General features: G+C 60.4%; 1 long non-coding RNA gene across 1 annotated transcript; it reads left to right on the top strand.

Annotated features, from left to right (window-relative positions):
- The first annotated feature begins 14,776 nt into the window (after positions 1-14,776).
- Positions 14,777-18,080, top strand: LOC129657337 (uncharacterized). The gene is made up of 3 exons (XR_008716690.1): positions 14,777-14,862; positions 16,115-16,282; positions 17,826-18,080. It is a non-coding gene; the product is annotated as an uncharacterized LOC129657337 (long non-coding RNA).
- The last annotated feature ends 276 nt before the right edge of the window (positions 18,081-18,356 follow it).

The raw sequence follows: 18,356 nt of genomic DNA, 5'->3' as shown, positions 1-18,356 counted from the left end.
GGCACGCAGCAGGTACTTTGCAAACAGAAAGATAAGGTGCTGCCTGAACCTGCCTGGATCCAGAAACTCCAACCGTGTGGTGTGAAGAGCAGGTGGGGCTGAGGTTCCACAGGGGACCGAGCTGGGGCCCCTCCCCTCCAGGGCCTGCAGGAGACCCCTGCCCCCCGGTCTGGGCACAGGCAGGGCTCAGCCGCTGCACCCCTGGGACCCCCACCCCACGGCACACACAGGCGCTTCCTCCCACGGATCTGCAGACTCACGCCGTCCCCGCCAGATCCTGGATCCTCCTCACTTACTCCACTTCAGTAAGCCGGCGGGGAGGCTCCCTGCTCGGGAAGGAAGGGCTTTGCTGCCATCTGCGGGTGGTTTGCCTCTCTGGTGGCTCAGCTGGTAAAGAATCCTCCTGCAAGGCAGGAGAGCCCAGTTCGATTCCTGGGTCGGGAAGATCTGCTGGAGAAGGGATAGGCTACCCACTCCAGTATTCTTGGGCTTCCCTGGTGGCTCAGACATTAAAGACTCTGCCCAAAATGTGGGAGACCTGGGTTTGATCCCCGGGTTGGGAAGATCCCCTGGAGGAGGGCATGGCAACCCACTCCAGTATCCTTGCCAGAAGAATCCCATGGACAGAGGAGCCTGGGGAGCTACACCGCTATGGGGTCGCAAAGAGTCAGACACGACTGAGTGACTAAGCACAGCTCAGCCGGCGGTTTGCCAAAGAGATGGGAAAGTGAAAGTGAAAGTCGCTCAGTCGTGTCCAGCTCTTTGCGACCCCATGGACGTATACTCCATGGAATTCTGCAGGCCAGAATACTGGAGTGGGTAGCCTGTCCCTTCTCCAGAGGATCTTCCCAACCCAGGGATCGAACCCAGGTCTCCCACATTGCAGGCGGATTCTTTACCAGCTGAGCCACCAGGGAAGCCCACGAACACTGGAGTGGGTAGCCTAGCCCTTCTCCAGGGGCTCTTCCCGACCCAGGGACCTGCTTCCAACTAGGAGCTTGCGAGGGTAGGCAGGAAGGGGAGGAGGGTGAAGGGAAGGGGAAGTGGGGAGGGGGTTTTTAAAGGAAAGACGGGTCACGGTTTGGACCAGACCTGGGCGCTGATTCTGGCCGTGTGACCTCAGGCAGCTGACTTACACCTCTGGGCCTCATCTCCTTTGTCTATGAAATGGGGGTGACCAAGTTCACCCGGAAGGGTAGCAACCACCAAGCTCCCTGCTCCCTCTCCTGCCCCAAGGGGCTGCCAGCCCACCCAGGCTTTCCTTAGAGACTAAAAGTCTTTCATTTCTCACTCCCTGCCTCACAGTGAAAAAGCGAAAGTGTCAGTCGCTGAGTTCTGTCTGACTCTTGCGACCCCATGGACTGTAGCCCTCCAGGCTCCTCTGTCCATGGGATTCTCCAGACAAGAATACTGAAGTGGCTTGCCATGCTCTCCTCCAGGGGACCTTCCCCACCCAGAGATCAAACCCGGGTCTCCCACATTGCAGGCAGATTCTTTACCATCTGAGCTATCAGGAAAGCCCCCCCTTAAAGTGGATGAAGCAGTTCACCCAGGCCCTGTGGGTCAGATGGAGACGCTGCCCGCACGCAGGCCAGGCCTCAGGTCTACGGGGCTCAGGGTCGGGGGAGGCAGGCGGTGAGAAGCCGTGAGCTCTGCGAGATGCAGTGACCAGCGCTCGCCAGCTCCTCTGCCTGAGGTGCACCCTGAAGGACAGGGTGGTCCCTTGGTGGAGGCAGAGTCTCACTCTGCCCTCCAGAACTCCAAGAGTGTTCCAGAAGACCAAGTCCATTTCACAGAGGGGAAAACCGAGGTCTCCAAGAGCCCTGAGCGGCTGAGACCATGCGGGGCGGGAGGGTGGCTGAGCCGTGCACCTGCTGAATTGGCAGGGTCAGAGCCCCAGGCCCGAGACCCCCTGGGCAGGGCAGGAGAAAGCCCTGGGTGTGGACACGCCGAGCCTGCCGTGTGTCTCCCTCCACGTAGCAGGAGTCGCTTACGCCTCCAGGAGGCCGTTTGAATGTAGGACAGCGTGAAGCCCTCCTGCCCGAGGGTCTCCACGCTGGATATAAACGGCCAGGGACAGGCGCCCCTCGGACCTTCTCCGAGTCTAGTTCACGTCTCTCTGACAGCGTCTGCAGGTTCTGGAGGCCGGCTCCCTGGGGTGGGGCTCCTCCAGGCGTGGCTGGGTTCGGGCACCCCCCAGCATCCACCCACCTGTTTCAGATCTGGAGTCTGAGTCTCTGCTGCCAGCCCCATCCCTCCCTGCACCCCCCAAGGAGGGCCGCGGGCCTGCCCTCACCAGAGGCTCCCCGGGAAATCACGTCCAGTCCTGTCTTGGCGTCAGCTTCCAGGAGCTGACAGTCCAGGGAGCTGGCTGGGCATTTTCTTCCTTTTGGGACAGACCCCCGGCCTGGGACTCGGTGCACGGCAGGAGCACAGCACACTTTATTTGAGGGGGTGGGGGCAGGGAGGGGCCTGTTTCTCTGCGCACCCCTGGTGCCAGGGACTCCCAGAAGGTCTGGGAGGGAGGGAGAGAGGCTCTCAGAGCAGAGAGGGAGCAGGTGGGGCTTTGGAGGATGCAGGGAGCCCCCCAGAAGGTATGTCACTGTCCTAACCCCAGGACTGTGACCTTACCTGGAGAAGGGTCTCTGCAGGTGTGGGTTAAGGATCTTGGGCTGAGGAGGTGCTCTGGGCTTATCCGGAGTCGGCAGGAGACACAACCCAGTGACTGGGGTCCTTATAAGATAGGAGAGGAGATGGACATACAGAACAAAGGGGGCCCCGTGAGGATGGAGGAGCCCGGGGCAGTACGGCCACCCCCCAAAATACCTCGGTCCCAGAGCTGGAAGAGGCGGCAAGCACCCTTCCTTGGAGCCCCTGGAGGGAGACAGCCCTGCCCACCTTGTGTTTTGAGGCCCTGGTCTGTGTCATTGGCGAGGTCACCGCAGACAGCGGCCCGGGGCTGCTGAAGAGCCACACGGCAGCTCTTCACCCTGGACCACCGTCCCTGCGCCTGGTCAGCTGTAGGCCTCATGGTGGGTGGAGGGCGTCTGGAGATGCTGCCCCATCCCTGTGTTACCCGGGGCTGTCCTGTGCGGTGATGGGTGGGCCAGGAGTGGGGAAGCTTCCCAGGAAAGGTGGGTCCCAGGACACAGCTGAGAATGTCAGGGAACTCTGTCTCGGGGTCGAAGTGTCGCTTGGGAGCTCCATGAAGTGGGGGAGTCCACTCTGATGGCCAGCGTCCAGCCGCCCCCACCACCCATTCTCTTCCCTCGGAGTCACTCCTGTGCCCCGGGAAGTTTTGTTCAGTGGCTCCAGGCTGTTCCCAGCAGAGCTTCAGGGACCAGGGACCCGTGGCGTGAGAAGAGGCAGTGGCCCCCAGGGCCAGTGGGGAGGGTACGGTGCAGTTGGCCAGAGCACCCCGGGAAAGTAGGCCTGGGGGGCCCGGGGTGGGGTGAGGGGCGCGTCTGGCCGGCCCTGCCCAGGGGCACCCACCTCGGGACGAGGCTGCCTGCGGGCGGGGGGCCCACAGTGGCCTGGCCTGCCCTGTTCTGCAGGTGAGCCTGGTGCTGAGCCCCAGGTGCCCGGCCATGACCTGCCGTCCATCTGGGGACCCCGACAGAACCCCGACGCTGGAAAGCAGATGATCCAGCTGGGCCCGGCATCTCTGGAAGCCACCAGGAAAGGGGACACTCACCCCAGGAGGGCTGCAGCCCCGGATCTGCCCTGCCCGCTTCAGGGGCGGGCTTACCACTCACTAACCCGTGTGTGTCCCTGACTCCTCAGCTCCTGGTGGGGGTGTGGGTCCTGGCCGGCACCTCCCCTTGGGCCCCACGTTCGGCAGAGACCCCCACTTCCCCACGTAGTGATCAAGCAGCTGTGGAGACAGACAGAATGCAGTGCAAGTCGCTCAGTCGTGTCCGACTCTTTGCGACCCCATGGACTATACAGTCCATGGAGTTCTCCAGGCCAGAACACTGGAGTGGGTAGCCTATCCCTTCTCCAGGGGATCTTCCCAGCCCAAGAATTGAACTGGGGTCTCCTGCATTGCAGGTGGATTCTTTACCAACTGAGCTATCAGAGAAGCCCAGACAGAGGGACATGTCAAAACCCAAATGTCCAAGCAGGTGGGGATACACACGTTTGAGAACAACGGATGTAATCAAACCGAGACCCAGAGACGTGTGACGACTTGCCATCGGTCATCATGCGAGCCCGCTGGAGCCGGGCCTCACACCCAGGCCAGGCTCAAGTAGTAGGGGAGGTCGGGGAGGACCCCCACCGTGCTCCACACACTCCCTGGGGCTCCCTGTCCACCTCCCAGGAGGCTTCCTGCTGCTCTGTCCACTGAGGACTCGGACAGGTGGGGACAGGTCACCTTGCCACCCAGGCTGGGTTCCCTGGCCAGACGGCCCTCGGGGGCCTGTCCGCCTTCTCCGTGGGTCTGAGGACATAGCCTTGCCCGGGCACTCCTTCCACGGGGCCGCGGTGGCTGCTCAGCGTGGAGTGCGGAGGCCCGGCCCCCCTTGGTTATCTTGAAGGACTGGCAGCTTGAGCTCCTGTGGGGTCCGTGGGACTTAGTCCCACCTGGCAGCTCTGGATCTGCCCACACTTCCCTGAATGTGAATCCCAAGCACCCCTCGACCCCAGGCTGCCTCTGCCCAGGTCTGCACCCTGATTCCACCTCCCCGCTTCATACAGGGACATCGTCAGGGGCAAGAGCGCACGTCTCTCTGAGATGGAGAACTTCCTTCTCTTGTGTGAGAACCACATCTTCTCACCAGTATCCACCCATCCATTCACTGAATCACTCCAAGCCCCAGGCTCCATTCGGGACGCCTGACAGACAGCAGCACGCAAAAGAAAATTCCCATCTTTGTGGTGCCTGTGCTGGGTGGAGGCCAGCAGGAAAGAAATCCAACGGGACCTCTAAGCTTTATATATGATTGCAGGTTGTAATGGGTGTGGGGAGGAAAGGGAGGCAGGTAAGAAGATGGAGGAGGTGCAGACGTTTAAGCAGAGGCCTTGAGAAAGGTGACGTGAGCAGAGAGACTTGCAGCATGAGGGAGATTTTGGTGACTGTCGGGGAGCAGCATGCCCAGCTAGGGGCACGGCTGGTGCAAAGCCCCTGTGGCGGCCCCTGCGGCGGCCCCGTCGGGCAGCCCTGGATGCCTGCCCAGAACTGTAATGCCTTGGCAGCTCCTTGGCGGAGGTCAGGGAATTTTGCAGATGCAATAAGTGTGGCTGGACAGTTGTTTTAAAAACAGGGAAATTGCCTTGAATTAGCAGGTGGGCCAGTGTCAGCGTAAGTGAAAGTGTCGGTTGCTCAGTGCTAGTCTTTGCGACCCACGGACTGTAGCCCTCCAGGCTCCTCTGTCCACGGACTTCTAAAGGCAAGAACACTGGAGTGGGTTGCCATTCCCTTCTCCCGGGGATCTTCCTGACCCAGGGATTGAACCCGCATCTCCTGCATTGCAGGCGGATTCTTTACCATCTGAGCTACCATCAGATGGTTAACGTCACGATGATGCCCTTTAGAAGTGGAATCGGGAGGCGGAGGGGAAGGCCAGAGTGGTGTGACAGGGTGGCCAGACCCTGCTGGCTCTGGGGGTGGAGGGCTGTGATCCAGGAAGTGTGGGCGCCTCTCGATGCTGAGGTGAGGGAACCTGGCTTCTCCCCGGGAGCCTCCAGAAGGAGCAGGGGCCTGCCCATGCCGTGAGTTTAGCCAGGGGAGGACCCTGCCAGACTTCCGATCTCCTGAACAGCAAGATAATACGCTTGTGTTGCTTTAAGGCAGCCGATCTGGGGTGGCTGGTTTCAGCAGCCTCAGGAAACTAGCTCTGTGTTCTAGAGAACCAGAAACATTGCCAGTGGACGAAGGCAGCTCTCTCCACTCCCTGGGGTCTCAGTTTTCCTCTCTATAGAGAGAATTGTGTACCCATTTAGAGGCTGATTTCCCCATCCAGTTAGCATAAGGATGCTGTGGGGGAGAGCAGACGTCTCTGGGCTCAGGGGCCTGCCTGGGTTGCCGTGACAACCGTCTCCAGGCCTGGTGGGGCTGGGATGGGGCGGGTAACGCTGGCAAGAATCCGTGACAACTCTGCTGCCCTCGCCAAGGGCTGGTGGTCAGGGAAGGGGCACCAGCGTTTACGTGGGTGCACACCTCTCTCTCCTGCCCGATCCAAGCGGGGCCTCACCCCCGTACTCTGCCCCGGTGTACCCAGCTGACACCTAATGCCTTCACACTGGCGGGAGGGGGGGTCTCGGTCCACGGAGTTTCTTAATGTTGCCAAAGATGTTGCCAACTCGATGTTGACAAAGACACCACCTGCCCGGGCACTGCCAGCCCTCCCGTCATCCTTGGCTCCTCGCTTTCTTGACCCGTGAAAAACACTTGGCAGCGATCAAGACAAACCCCGGACCTGCTCATCTGTCCACCTCTGCCTTCTCGCCACCCACGGACTCGTCCAGCCGCTTTTTCACAAGCTCTCCCAGCGTCTTCCCAGAAATAAGCGGATCGGCTCCCTGCTCACCGCACCGGGGTTGGGTGGGGGCTCTGGGATGACCTCTGGGTCCCTCTGACGCGGTTCAGCCCCCACACCCATCGTGCCTCTGCTCAAGCCCCGCCCCCCGGCCTCCCTGGGCGGTGCCCCAGGCTCTCCTACCTCCGGCCCTTTCTGCCCACTGTGCCCACTGCTTGGAGCTTTTCTTCCTCCGGAGTCACGCCACCTGTGTCTTCCGTGACCCCCTGCTTTACTATGCACCCCCACCCCCACCCGCACCCCCCTCCTCCTCAGAGGCCCTGGAACCCACTCCCCGTGAGGACAGATGCTGCTGGCCAGTTGTACTCACCAAAGGCGGGCTCACAGCTGCCCGGCCCCCCTTAGGCCCGTCCCTAGAAAAGCAGATGTCCCTGGCCCGATGGAAGGCAGAGTGAAAGGCCCCGCCCCAGCACCAGGAGGAGGAGCAAGGGGGCTGAGGCCTGGACCCCGCGCCCCGCGTGCTGGGGCCCCGCCCTGGGCAGCGGGCCCGCTGCACCCCGCAGAGGTCCGGCTTGCCCGCAGGGGTCTGCCTGCCCCCCCATCCCCGGGAGCTCCAGGTCTGACTTCCGGGGGTGCGGTGGGAGGGGATGCGGGGGCTCTCGCAGGGCGCCCGGCCGAGGCCCAGTCCTGGCCGGTGTCTCATCCGTGAGCTGTGTAACCGCAGCAAGGGCCCGCCTCTGACGGTTCTCCTTGGAAGACACGTGTGTCCCCCTGCTCCCGGGAAGGGCCCCCTCCATGCTCCGTCCTGGGCTCGGCTCGGAAGCTGTGTGTGACTCACTGCTCGTCTGCTGACCCCTCTGGGCCCGAGACGGTGGTCTCCCACTCACTTCCCTGTGCGCTCACCATCGCAACAGTCTATTCACTGCCTACTCACCATCGTGACAGTCTCACACTCACCCTCACCATCGCTACAATGTACTCACTATCACTATCTGCTCACCATCCACACGCTCCCGCCCGCGGTCCCTGTGCTGGGGAGGGGGCAGGAGCCCTGGAGCCCTTCCCAGCTGAGACCAAGTCTCTGTGCCTGTCCTAGCCTCAGTCTCCCCATCCTTCAGGCGACCACAGTGAGGACGTGAGGATTAAATGAAAGAACACGTGAGCGCCTGGCACGCTCTGGCAGCTCCCAGAGCTGGGAGACACACTGCCGTTCTCCGGGACTGCTCTGATGCCCGAGGAGTGCCAGGCAGGAGACTCAGACCCCCCAACCCCTAAGCCCCTGCTGTGTTGATCCCAAAGCCCCTGCTGTGTTACCCCAAAGCCCCCGCTGTGTTACCCTAAAGCCCCCGCTGTGTTAACCCAAAGCCTCTGCTGTGTTGACCCCAAAGCCCCCACTGTGTTACCCCAAAGCCCCTGCTGTGTTACCCCAAAGCCCCTGCTGTGTTACCCCAAAGCCCCCGCTGTGTTACCCTAAAGCCCCCGCTGTGTTACCCCAAAGCCCCCGCTGTGTTGACCCCAAAGCCCCCGCTGTGTTACCCCAAAGCCCCCGCTGTGTTACCCCAAAGCCCCCTCTGTGTTACCCCAAAGCCCCCGCTGTGTTACCCCCAAAGCCCCCACTGTGTTACCCCAAAGCCCCCGCTGTGTTACCCCCAAAGCCCCCACTGTGTTACCCCAAAGCCCCCGCTGTGTTACCCCTAAAGCCCCTGCTGTGTTACCCCCAAAGCCCTCACTGTGTTGACCCAGGGCAGGAAATCTTGGTTGTTGTTAGGAGTCAGGGCTGAGGTTGAAGGAGAACTACAGGAAGCCCAAAGTGCATTTTAGACAAAGGGAGATCATTTTTAGCATAAGTATGCCCCTAATAAGCCATGGCACCCCACTCCAGAACTCTTGCCTGGAAAATCCCATGGATGGAGGAGCCTGGTAGGCTGCAGACCATGGGGTCGCAAAGAGTTGGACACGACTGAGCGACTTCACTTTCACTTTTCCCTTTCATGCATTGGAGAAGGAAATGGCAACCCACTCCAGTGTTCTTGCCTGGAGAATTCCAGGGACGGGGGAGCCTGGTGGGCCGCCGTCTATGGGGTCGCACAGACCCCATATTGCTGCTGCTGAAGGGACTTGGCAGCAGCAGCAGCAATAAACCTTTGACTGTGTGGATCCCAATAAACTGTGGAAAATTCTGAAAGAGATGGGAATACCAGACCACCTGACCTGCCTCTTGAGAAACCTATATGCAGGTTAGGAAGCAACAGTTAGATCTGGACATGGAACAACAGACTGGTTCCAAATAGGAAAAGGAGTTCGTCAAGGCTGTATATTGTCACCCTGCTTATTTAATTTCTATGCCGAGTACATCATGAGAAACGCTGGACTGGAAGAAGCGCAAGCTGGAATCAAGATTACCGGGAGAAATATCAATAACCTCCGATATTCAGATGACACCACCCTTATGGCAGAAAGTGAAGAACTAAAGAGCCTCTTGATGAAAGTGAAAGAGGAGAGTGAAAAAGTTGGCTTAAAACTCAATATTCAGAAAACTAAGATCATGGCATCTGGTCCCATCACTTCATGGCAAATAGATGGGGAAACAGTGAGAGACTTTATTTTTTTGGGCTCCAAAATCACTGAAGATGGTGATTGCAGCCATGAAATTAAAAGACGCTTACTCCTTGGAAGGAAAGTTATGACCAACCTAGTTAGCATATTCAGAAGCAGAGACATTACTTTGCCAACAAAGGTCCATCTAGTCAAGGCTATGGTTTTTCCAGTGGTCATGTATGGATGTGAGAGTTGGACTGTGAAGAAGGCTGAGCGCCGAAGAATTGATGCTTTTGAACTGTGGTGTTGGAGAAGACTCTTGAGAGTCCCTTGGACTGCAAGGAGATCCAACCACTCCATCCTAAAGGAGATCAGTCCTGGGTGTTCATTGGAAGGACTGATGCTGAAGCTGGAACTCCAATACTTTGGCCACCTCATGTGAAGAGCTGCCTCATTGGAAAAGACTCTGATGCTGGGAGGGATTGGGGGCAGGAGGAGAAGGGGATGACAGAGGATGAGATGGTTGGATGACATCACCGATTCGATGCACATGAGTTTGGGTAAACTCCGGGAGTTGGTGATGGACAGGGAGGCCCGGTGTGCTGCGATTCAGGGGGTCGCAAAGAGTTGGACACGACTGAGCGACTGAACTGAACTGAACTGAATGTTTTGGAGGAGGAAATAGCAACCCTCTCTAGTACTCTTGCCTGGGAAATCCCATGGACGCAAAAGTCAGACACAGGCCCCTAATGCCCCTAACGTTTAGGAGGGAATCCTACTAAAGAAGCATTCCTCGTTCATCTGAAATTCACCTTTAGAGGATGTCCTGTGTTTTCATTGCCTTTCAGCCCTGTGTGGTGGTCTCACAGGTGCAGACCCCACCAGCTGAGAAAGCCCCCTGGGGAGTGGGGCCGGGAGGTGGGGTCCCAGCGTGGGCCCCTCCCTGGCAGGGACGCGTCCACCCTCTGGGCTTGCTTCGAGGCTGAAGTTCGTGGGAAGCCCACGAGGTGGCGCCATCGGGCCACAGGCGCGGGTGTTGTGTGTCTCCTGCCGGAGGCGCCCCAGGGGCCCCTGCAAAGCCCCTGACCTGGGGCGGGGGCGCCTCCTGGGACAGATCTTGTCCCCTCGACCCCCCGGTCAGGAGAAGGCACTCAGGAGCTGAGGGGCTGAAGGAGGGGGCAGGCCTCCTCACCCCACCCCCGGGAGAATTTCACTCCCTCCTCACTCCCGTCTTCGCTCAACTTCTATCCCACAATCTGTCCGTCTGTCTGTCTCCGGGTCTTTCTGTGGGTCTCTCCCTCCATCCAGCCTTGGGACCACTGATACGGGTCCCCAGCCCTCTGACCTGGGCGGACACAGGGCCTCCCATATACCCTGTCCCTCCCTGTCCCCTGGAGGGTGAGCAAGCCCCAGCTCAGAGCCCCGGCCACACACAGCAATCGCCCCGTGACGGTTCGCTGGGAAGACTGGGTCCCTGGCTGGGCAGGGGCCGGGGCCCAGAGGGCTGGGGGCTGGCGAGGAGACCCTGTAGGTTGCCGGCCTTCCCTCCCTGACTACCAGCCGTGTCCCAGGGAGGCTGCACGTCCTTTGGGCACTGACCCAGCTGATCTCCGCGGGAAACGTGAGGCTTGGAACCATGCTGTGTCTCAGGACAGAGCCCGAGACGCGGGGAAGCTGAGTCAGTGACCTGACCTGGGGGCAGTGAACTCAGGCGTGAGTGAACGGATGGCGGCGTCTGGACTCCTCAGCAGGGCCGGCGGGATCCCAGGTGGTGGTGCAGCCCCCGCCAGCTCTGAGCCTGCAGGTCACGGGGGAAGGGCCGGCTTGATCGAACCACCTGGACGAATGAGCCCGGGGCCCAGCCCCCAGCGGCAGGCAGGCGAGCCCGTCTCCCGGCTCTGCACACGGTGGAGTGCTGGGCACAGGACATGCATGCGGCACGTCCCAGCGAGTCCTGGAGGGTGTCCTCGGCCCTCTCTCTGCTGTGACCCTGCACCCCAAGGCTCTGCGCAGGCCCAGACGGCAGGGGCCTGGGGGCTCAGAGGACACCCTCAGGCCCCTCAAGGCCACTTCCCACCACAGTGGCCAAATGCATAGGTTCTGCCAGCCTGTGGCCTCCGCGCCTGCAGGAACCTCCAGGAGGCCTGCGTGTGTCCAGGGGCCCGGAGGCCCTCCAGCCCATCCACCCGGGCCCCCTCCACCCCTGTGTCCGAAGGTACCTCACACGTGGCCACACACACCACCCACTTCCTTAATGGAGTGTCAGACCCGGAGACTTGGCGGTGGCCTGATTAATGCAGGCTGAACCACCTGTCACCCAGCCAGGAAACGCCGGTGTGACCTGTTCATCCTCCGCTGAAAGTCCCCAGAAGCAGAGGCAGGCGGTGGGCTGGTGCAGGGGTGGGCGCAGGGGGGACCCGCACGGACTTGAGAAGGGCGCTGGCCCCCGGAGCTGGAGCTGGCGCCTTCCAGGAGCAGGGTGCTCACCCTTTTCAGGAAGACGGGGCGGGCCGTGGAGGAGACAGGAGAGCACCAAGGCCAGGCTCTGGGCTGGGGGACAGTGGGCTGGGTGGGTCACATGGAGCCAGCCCCTAACAGAGCACCGAGGCTAGGCTCTGGGCTGGGGACACAGTGGGCTGGGTGGGTCACGTGGAGCCAGCCCCTAACAGCGGTCCCTGGTTTCAGGGAAGACAATTTTCCACCGACCGAAGAGGGGAATGGCTCAGGATGGTTCCAGCACGTTACCTCTATCGTGCACTTTATTTCTATTACATCAGCATCACCTCGTCATCAGGCGTCAGATCCTGGAGTTTGGGGACCGCTGCTCTAGCAGACCAGAACCCAACGTGGAAAGTTCTGGCACCAGGTCAGCCCTCCCCAGCCCACCCCACCCTCCCAGTGCCCCTCCCTCCCCCCATCAGAAGGCCAGAAGCCCCCCATCCCCAGCGGCCCTCCTCGGGAGCCCTGGCCTGTCCTCAGGTGGCCCTGGGCTGTGGGCTCACATTGACTTTCTCAGCTGGAAGGTCTGGGTCCACACGGTCGCGTCCTCGTCACCCCCGTAGGTCCCCAGGGCAACGTCCCCGTGCGGCCAGGCAGGGCCCAGCACACAGTAGGACCGGGGGATGGAGAGTGTGTTCCCACGGCTGCGGCAGCAGTTCTGAGGCCCCTGGACACGGGGGAGGGCCCCTGGATGCGGAGGCGGGCCTTCTGGACACAGGAGGGTCCCCTGAACATGGAGGAGAGCCCCTGGACACAGGAGGGCCCCCTGGACATGGAGGCAGGCCCCCTGGACCTGGAGGCGGGCCCTCTGGACACAGAGGAGGGCCCCGGCCGTGGGCACGTGTCCAGCTACAGCCCTGCCCCTCGGTCACCCTCCTTCCTCTCGCCCTGACGCCCCGGGACGCTGAGAGTGGGCACCGCTCCCCTGGGGCAGGTTCTGGCCACGGGGTCCTGCCCTGAGCACCGCCCTTGCTCGGTCCTCCCACCCTGAGTGCTGGTCTTTTACAGAGGCAGGAACTGAGGCCCAGACAGGCACTGTGGCTCTGCCGGGTCACACAGTCTGGAAGCAGCAGAGCTGGGATGGAAACCCTGGTCTGGCTCCAGATGCGGGGCACTGACCACAGGACTGTCCTGCCTCCCATGTTCCAGCTGCCCTGGGCCTCCGAGCGACCCCCTCCTGGACAGTCCTCAGTGGGTGTCACTGAGGGGAGGCCTGGTCTCCATTCAACTCCAGGTGAAAACGATTCACCGCAGAGACACACACATGGAGGCGGTTTTGTTACAAACCTCGGCTTCTCTGGGCCGGCCTGGGGCACCACACCCGACTCCCACGGCCGGGACCCCTGAGGCCCCAAGGCCCCAACCTGAGAACGTCAAGGGCCCAGGAAAGGGGCGAGGGCAGAGAAGGAGGCTGCGTGGCCCGGAATCCCACTGTGGGGTGGGGACCACAGTTGAGGTGCACAGGGTAGGGCTGGCCTCAGAGGGCTTGGGGCAGGAGGGGCATGTGGTCAGAGCCCCCTTAGGCGGGCTCGGGGACCCCAGCCGGGAAAGCCGGGAGCCAGACCACTAGGGCTGCAGAGACTGTAGGAGGGGATATTGGGGCAGCTCGAGGGCTCTGGGTGGGCTGAGGACTGGAGAGACCACCCCCCCCACCTCGCCACTGGCACTCAGTTTTGGAACTTGACTGCAGGCACCTAAATTCCAAAAGAAGCCCCTGGAGCCGCTCCACTCACTGCTGAAAAGCAGGCAGTGTCTTGGGGTCCCTTTCTCCTGAAGAATTTGTGGTCGATTCGTCTCCATGGTCAGATTATTCTAACCATGAGCTGGATTCCTCACAGTGACCTCGCTCATGCTGCACACACGCCTTCAGCGTCTCTGGCCGAGCCGGACGGCAGCTGTGTTCCGCATGCTCACATGTGCTCTGAGAAGTGGGTGAGGCGCCCACAGCATCTGCCCAGCATCCACCCCCCCTCCCCAGGCCCTCAGTAACTCCAGACATCTGCAGCAACCCCACTTCCAAGTAAGGTCACCGTCTGGGGTCCTGGGGTTATGATCTGCGGGACACGGCCCAGCCCATCACAGACAGGTCCACACGCCTGACCTCCTGGCACGAGCTACTCTCCTTGGGATGGCGTGTGAGTGAAACGTGGATTTTCCATGATGACCACCGTCAGTGGCAGCCTCCCCCCACCACCACAGATACCCCCCAGCGTGTTAAGAGCAAAGGTCTTGGCAAGAAACTTTGGTAAATTCTGTGTAGTGGGTGATGGATTTCTTTGTGGGTAAAATGGGAGAATCGAAGCAGTGTGTCTGGCTTTTTCAGCTCTGCTCTCCTCTGCATGGTGACCATGCCACAAGCCACTTACCACCCCCATTAAGCTGGCAAGTATGCTCAGGAATAGAAAAACGATTTTTTTTTTTTTATGGCATTTACTGCTCAGACCTATCCACTCAGCTCAGGAGACAGTGCCCCACGAAGAATGCAGTTAGCTTTGGGCTCCCCCAAGCGTTTGGTCGTGTCTGGAATTACACTCACAACAGGTAACTTGCTGAGCAGCAGTGCATGAACGAATGAACGAATGAATGAGTGCTTGAAGATATGCAGTCCAGGTCCAGACCCCATGGGGACCGCACCAGCCACCTCGTCAGCCATTCCTGGGGTTCTAGAATATTCTAACGCACTGGACAACTCCATCGGGAAGGGTGACGTGGTGTCTTTGTGCTAACTTCCTATGGGAAATATTAGATTTTGTTCTGCTTTTTCCCTGCGGCATCTTCTGTGGAACCAGAGCACAGCCAGGGGAGGTGAGGGTGTAGAGGCCGACGTGCCCCGTCACCGGGGGGCCAAGGGGACAGAAGGTCCTGGGGAGGGGTCACCGCTATCGCTCTTCCAAAGGGCTGCCAGGCGGACGAGGGGGCTCAAGCATGTTGTGTGGGCTCTGTCATGGGGACACAGCTAGAGTTGGTACATGGAGCTTCTAGGGAGGCAGATAATGGTCCACACACACCATTGTGTGGAAAGGGCAAACTTGAAAAGTAGTGAGCTCACCATCCTCAGAGGCATGCAAGCTGAATCTGGTCAGCCATCCACTGGGAAGATAGGGAAAAGCACCAGTGGATACAAAGTTGGTGTGGGGGACACTTAAAGTGAGAGCTGGGTGGTGAGAGGCCAGGAAGGGAGCTCCGGCAGGGACACAGCTCTGATGACCATCTTGACTCAGCGTGAGGCTTCCAGGGCGGCTGCTGGCACTTTTCCTGCTTTATTGAAGGGAAAGCTGAGTTCCCGCGAGAGCACGGGGTGAAGCCCCTCTCTCTCCAGGCTTGTCTCCAGGGCAGAGGCTCCCAGGTGGGAACCCCCAGCCGCCCTCCCAACCCCGCTCCCCACCAGGCCTGGGGGCCACCCACCAGCAGGGAGAGCTGGGCGGGAAGGAGGAGACAGGGACCGAGGGAGAGGGTAGGGGCAGGCGGGTCTCGGCAAGGTGTTAGAGAAGCGCCAGGAATGATGATTACTTCAGCCTGTGGGCGGGGTGGAGAGCCCCTCTCACCGCCCCTCCAGGCGGAGTGGCAGGCCTGGGCTCCTGATGAGCCGCCAGCCTCCACCCTCCAGTGGTGAGATCACGGGCTGCGTCCACAGTCCCGCCAGCCCCCCACCCCCCGTAATGGGGAACAGATGCTCCCAGAGGGGCCTGAGCGGGGAGGGCTGGCTACAGGGGCGCAGGCTCCCAGGACCCAGCCAGAGGGCAAAGAGCTCCGAGCATTTGTCACTAACTAGATGCTTCCCTGTGCTGCCGGTCCTGGGGGCCTCTCACTGCCAACCCCGCCGCGGCGGAGTGAGGGGATGCCGCGTCCACTTGGTAGAGGAGAATCGGGAGACACGGGGACATTGGCGCTGGGTGCAGGGCGGATCCCGAACTTGGGTCCTGGGGTCCGTGCTGCGTCCACTCCAGGTCCACTCCATGTCCACGCCGTGTCCACCCAGCGTACACTCCACGTCCACACTGCGTCCACTCCACGTCCACCCAGTGTCCACTCCGTGTCTGCTCCGAGTCCACACAGCGCCCACTGCATGTCCACTCTGTGTCCATTCCATGTCCAGTCCATGTCCACTCTGTGTCCACACAGTGTCCACTCCATGCCCAGTCTGTGTCCACTCCGTGTTCACCCAGAGTCCACTCCACGCCCAGTCCGTGTCCACTCCATGTCCACTCCACGTCCAGTCCATGTCCACTCCGTGTCCACCCAGCATCCACTCCATGTCCAGTCCATGTCCACTCCATGTCCACACAGCATCCACTCCGTGTCCACTCCGTGTCCACACAGTGTCCACTCCGTGTCCACTCCACGCCCAGTCCATGTCCACTCCGTGTCCACACAGCATCCACTTCACGCCCAGTCGGTGTCCACTCGGTGTCCACCCAGCATCCACTCTGTGTCCACTCCATGTCCAGTCCATGTCCACTCTGGGTCCACCCAGCATCCACTCAGCATCCGCTCCGCATCCACTCCGTGTCCACCCTGTGTCCACTCCACGTCCACTCTGCATTCACCCAGCGTCCACTCAGTGTCCCCCTCTGGCCACTCACCACGTCCTTCCCCAGGACCACCCTCCCTCCTGCGAGGCGGCCTCACCTGGGCGGGCCCCACATGGCTGATGGGCTAGAGGGACTGGGGCTGTCTGGAAGCGGCCGCTTCTTGCTTCCTTCCCTCCCTGGGGCGGCAACACCCCATCTTGGATCCGATTGGAGCGCAGAGGCCGCAGACACTCGGTGAGACCCTCTCACGTTCCTCCCGGGAGGGCCAGGGAACCTCCTTTCAAGCCCAGTTCACCGAGCAGTTGACCGAGCACCTCCTTTGAGGGACCAGGCTGCGTCCTGCCCTGGTGCAGGGGGCTGGGCGGGGTGAGCAGGCGGCGGGCGAGCAGGGCACACAATGCACGGGCGAAGGGTCTGGCACTACGGAGGAGAATGAAACGGGAGGCAGCCTGGGGGTGTGGGCGGGGTGCTTGGGGGAGAGGGACCTTTACACAAAGACCTGGGGGCACCAGGGGCAAGCAGGCAGCCCCAGCTCCAGGCATGGCCGGGAGCTAAGGCCCGGAGGCGGGAGTCCCTATGCGTTTGAGGACCGTGGGCATCGCACCGTCTCCCGCAGCTCAGACCTTTAGATGGTGTCAGTGACCACAAACTGGGGCTTAAAACAATCCTGTTTTATTCTCTCTGGGTCCTGGAGGCCGGAAGTCAAAGCCAAGGTGTTTCAGGGGCAGGCGGGGCAGGGCTCACTCCCTCTGGCGGCTCTGGGGGGTTCTCTTATAAGGACCTTCTGAGCAGTCTGAGCCCATGGGCTGATCACCCCATGCCAAGGTCCTTAAAGGGCCTTAAAGGCGGCATTTGCAGGGTCCAGGGAGAGAAGGTGATGCCTCCGAACGGGCCGTTTTCAGAGGATGGGCCAGGGCCAGGGCCGAGTCCACCCCCTCCCCCGCCCCTGCCACTGGGTGCCGAGTGAAGGTGCTTGGTGAGTGACGGTGAGGCCCGAGGCCCCTCCTGCTCTGCGCCCCTCTCCCCAGTAAGGCGGCTCGAGGCTGGAGCCGGGCCGGGGCAGGACCGGGCAGCGGCACTGGGGGTCTCTGTCCCTGTCTGGGTCCCCTGGGGCTGTGCGCTGAGGGAGCGTGGCTCCTCACACGTGGGGGAAGGCGGCGTGCAGGGCGTGATGCCACCGCACGCTGACGGCCAGGGGACCTCTGGTGCCCAGCGCAGGGGTCTGAGGGGGGGTGCTGTCTTGTCACCTGAAAAAAAAAAAAGAAATTGATGGTGAATGCGGTGAGTGCCTGAGTCCTGCTTCCCAGTGAGCATCCGGACTCTGCCGCTAACAGGGATCACAGGCCTGGCCAGACGCAATCTAGGGGCCCTCTTCAAGGAAAAAGACAAAATTATGAATGCAAAAATCAGAGCAAAGGTGAATATTAAGTTACAAGTAGGAAGAATCACAAAATGTTATCCTTTTTCTCAAATTGACAAATACCTTAGATACTAAGAAATCTGGCGGCAGGCGGGAGGGGGGGGGGGGGACAAACATGATCTTTATCACCCTTAACAGCGAGAGCAACATTTTCTCCTCCATTCCTGTGTCCGCTCTGCTACAACCGCTTCATACGACGGTCCTGTAATCCCATTGTCTACATGAAACACCTGAAAGATAACTCTAGCTTCCCGATATCAAGCCCGATTTATTTTTCATCATTGCTGGTTGAGAACCTTGTCTTGCTTTGTTGTTCCGTTTGGGGCCTCACCACTCATTACTGGGAACTGCAAAAAGTCGACTCCTCGGAGCTAATTGGGTTATTCAACAGTTTGTTCCCGGCTTCTATTCGAAATGCGGAAACACGTCTCTGCTTCAGAACCTCTGCAGCAGGCCTGGTCCGAGCTTGGGCCTGGATCTAACTCGCTTCCCTGCATTGGAACAGCTTCTCTGGGGTTCACCGCCAGCCTTTGCGGCCCTGATTTCACATTCTGGCCATTTTAGCTGAGTTTTTTTTCCCCTCAGTTGCTTAAGAAATAAATTCAGAGTTGACAATAAGGCAGCTTTGATGTCAATCCAAATGGGAATCTGCGATTTCTCACTTGTTTCGGTGAATCACTCCAAACTGTCTTGGCAAATTACAGTTTAAACAGCACTCTGGGGCAAGCTTTCCTGTCTCGTTGGTGTTCGCCCCTCTTCCACGTGTTGGAGTATTTCCCTTCATGTCCTAGGGGGGCTCTGACCCCCAGGACCACCCCTGCCCTGTGCCCACCCCCCCACCGGTGTTCCCGGGTGGCCTGGGCATCAGCCACTGACCGCAGGCCTGGC

This window comes from Bubalus kerabau, chromosome 7 (genome assembly GCF_029407905.1).
Source record: "Bubalus kerabau isolate K-KA32 ecotype Philippines breed swamp buffalo chromosome 7, PCC_UOA_SB_1v2, whole genome shotgun sequence".
NCBI lineage: Eukaryota > Metazoa > Chordata > Mammalia > Artiodactyla > Bovidae > Bubalus > Bubalus kerabau.
This window is presented reverse-complemented; position numbering and strand designations above follow the sequence as displayed.